Raw genomic sequence first — 3,441 nt, forward strand, 5'->3', positions numbered from 1 at the left:
AATTCTTGATTTCCTGGCACTGATATTTACTATTTGTGTTTTAGAGTTCTGTACAATATTGTTCTAGGTTTTGTTTTTGTTTTTGTTTTTGTTTTACCACATTTGTGGTAAATTGCAACAACAATCTCAGAAAACAAAGTGATGTTTGAAATTTTTTTTTTCAGAATGCCTTGCCTTTTCTTTTCCATGTACTCCACAAAGGATATTTAATCTTTTTATTTTAATATTAATTATACTGAAGCCCAATTTTATGATTCCTAATTTCACAGATTATACTTTTGTTGTCACATATCATCAACAAAAGTAAGTTCATGAAAATTTTCTCCTGTGATTTTTTTCCTAGAAGTTTTATAGTTTTACACTTAAGTCTATGAACAACTTTGAGTTTATTTCTTTAGTTTACTTTTTGTAAAAGGTGTGAGATCTTCCTCAATGTTCTCATTCTCTCTGCCTCTTCCTTTCCTCCTTTCTTTCTTTCTTCCTTCCTTCCCTCTCTCTCTCTCTCTCATACAAATATGTAATCATTCCAGAGCCATTTGATGAAATGACTTTCCTTTCTGTATTGTATTTCCTGTGCTCCTTTGTCAGGTGACTCTATTTTTTATGGGTCTTTCCTTCTAGGTGTTTATTCTATTTAGTTGATATATGTATCTATTTTTTCATGTATAGTATTCTATCTAGATTATTGTTAACTTTAGTATTTCTTGAATTTGGAGTAGCAGTCTTCTAACTGTATTTTTTCTTCCTTGGTATTATATGTCTGTTTTATATCTGTTGTCTTTTCGTATAAATTTTTAATCAGAGTGTTATACATACAAACTTCCCTGTTAGAATCTTGGCTGGGAATTTAAAGATCATGGAGGAATTAATTGATATCTTAAAAATATTAAGTGTTCCAACCTATGACCATGAAAACTCTTTCTACATATTTAGGTTTACTTTGATTTCTTTTGAATGTTTTATAGATTTCTGCTATAGTTCTATACATATTTTGTTTCACATACCTAAATATTGGCTATTTTATGCTATTATGATTTTTTTAAAAAGCTTCAAATTAAAATTATAATTATTACTTACAGAGGAAAGGAATGAGCTTTAGATATTAACTTTGTATCTTTTACTTGCTATCCTGAGAACTATACTTGGTTATTCTAAAGTTCTTGTGCACTTTCTAGGATTTAAAAAAAAAATGACTACCATATATAATTATTTCTCTTTTCTCATTTTATAGACATTTTTTTTCTTATTTTAATGTGCTATCTAGGAATTCCACTTGTGAAATACCGGTGAAAGTACATGCTTGCATTTTCATAATCTTAGGATAAAGAAATATAAATAGCAGTAGGGTTTTTGTGTGGATGTTTGTGTTTCTAGTCAAGAACGTTTCTCACTGTTACTAATTTATTGAGAGATTTTATTTTAAAATCACAAATAATGTTATATTTTGTCAAATGTTCTTTTTTGCATTAATTAATGATCATATGGTTTTTTTCTTCCTAAGCCTATTGTCTTATGTTGAATGTTTAATTTTCTATATATCTTTAATAAACGCCACTCTTGAGTATAAGTTTTTTCATGATCTTTGTTTTTAATTATCTTAAATCTTATGGTAACATATTTTACAAATTTGTACTGATGGGTATATCTCTTTTACCTTAATATTTCCATTTAATAAGTTGGCAAAAAGCACCATTACCAACCACCTAGATGTTCCATAGTATTATTTCTGAATAGTTGTTTAAAGAGAATCCTGAATTATAACTTTAGTCTGAGAAAGTAAAGAATTAAAAAGATTAAAAGTCCAACTTATTATTGTATTATGCTATTTTAAATCATCTGAACATATAGATCAACTATAAAATGTGAGAAGGTTTATATATTCTTTAATATTATACAGAAACCACATTAAAAGGCCTTTCCATAAGGAAACAACAGTAGTTTAGATACAGGGAATTCTAATTAAATTGGCATGGTCAACAAAAATATAAAGTAGACACTGCTTTCTTATCTGTAACCATTGCCTTTAATAGGCTAATGAACACAAATTAAAACACATGTGGATCATGCTTGGTTATGAGAGAGTGAAGGTATTTCCTCCATAACTAAATATACTCACATAATCAGTTATATAAACCTAAATATAAAACCAGCTTTGAGATGTCATTCACCATTTTTGTGAAATATTGAACTTTACTAAATAAGCCCAACCATAACTTGAAAAGGAGGAAACCGTGATAGAATTTAATGAAGTGGGAGTACTAACCAAAATATTAAATTAACTACAAGTCAATTTTACTTAAATCAGGATTGTTCAACAAAAATAATTTTGTCAGTCAATCATCATCTGATTTCTGGTGTATCACATCAACTAAATTATGGTGCACATACAAAAGCCATGAGACATTTCTGTTTGGTAATAAATAAGGCAGTACCTATTACTCATTAGTGGCTTTTTTGAGGTAAGCTAGAGAGTCTGCCCTTTATCCCATCTTCATAATGCCAGCGAAGATCATTTTTGTGCCAGAAAGTACTTTTTGGGACTCTCTAAGTACTCCATCAGTGTATCTTCTCCCCAGGTGGTGCCTTTGTTCTTGTTGGCATCTGTATAAGAGAATCCAACAATCTGTCCTGTCTTCGGCCCAAACAGTCCATGGAGATTTGGCCCAGTCTTGTGTTTGTCTCCCTTTTCCACAGTGTGGCACTGGGCACACTTCTGAACAAAAATCTTCTTGCCTTTTTCACCATTACCCATTTTTACTTCTGCTGCAGTTTCTACGCCTTGTGCTCACCATTCTTTTGTTCTTTAGTCACTAGCGCAAAGATGATTCCCGCTCAGAAGCCGGATGTCCCATCCTCTGTTGAGTCTAATTTTTTTATACATTGCTGGATTTGATTTGCTAATATTTTGTTGAGAATTCTTGAATTTCTGTTTATAATAGATGTTGGTCTGTTATTTTTCTCATAATACCTTTATTTAGTTTTGTTTTTAAGTGAAGTTGCTGTGTGTTTCATGTACATTTATTTTCTGGAAGATAGTGTGGAGAATTGGTATTGTTTCTGCCCTAAATATTTCATATAATTCATTAATGAAAGCATTTGGACTCAGTGCATTCTATTTTGGAAAATTGTTAGTTCAATTTTATTAATAGACATAAGGTTGTTCCGATTATCCCTTTCTACATATGCAATCTTTGTTAATTTGTCTTTCAACCAACTGTTTCATTTAATGCAATTTTCTAAATATATGAGCATACAGTTGTACACGACATGTTTCATGGCTCAGAATGTGGTCTAGCTTGGTAAATGCTTTGTCTTATCTTGAAACCAATGTGCATTCTGTTGATATTGGCTAGAGTATTCTATAAATGGCTAGTAAAGAATATATTATCAAATGGCAATTATATCCATTTGATTGACGGTGTTTTCATTTCAGTTTTTGCC

At 30.5% G+C, this 3,441-nt stretch overlaps 1 pseudogene; it reads right to left on the minus strand.

The window, feature by feature from the left end:
* Positions 1-2,435: 2,435 nt before the first annotated feature.
* On the minus strand, positions 2,436-2,752 carry LOC143396752 (cytochrome c pseudogene; annotated as a pseudogene).
* Positions 2,753-3,441: the final 689 nt, after the last annotated feature.

The sequence above is a fragment of the Callospermophilus lateralis genome, chromosome 4, assembly GCF_048772815.1.
Source record: "Callospermophilus lateralis isolate mCalLat2 chromosome 4, mCalLat2.hap1, whole genome shotgun sequence".
NCBI classification, from domain to species: domain Eukaryota; kingdom Metazoa; phylum Chordata; class Mammalia; order Rodentia; family Sciuridae; genus Callospermophilus; species Callospermophilus lateralis.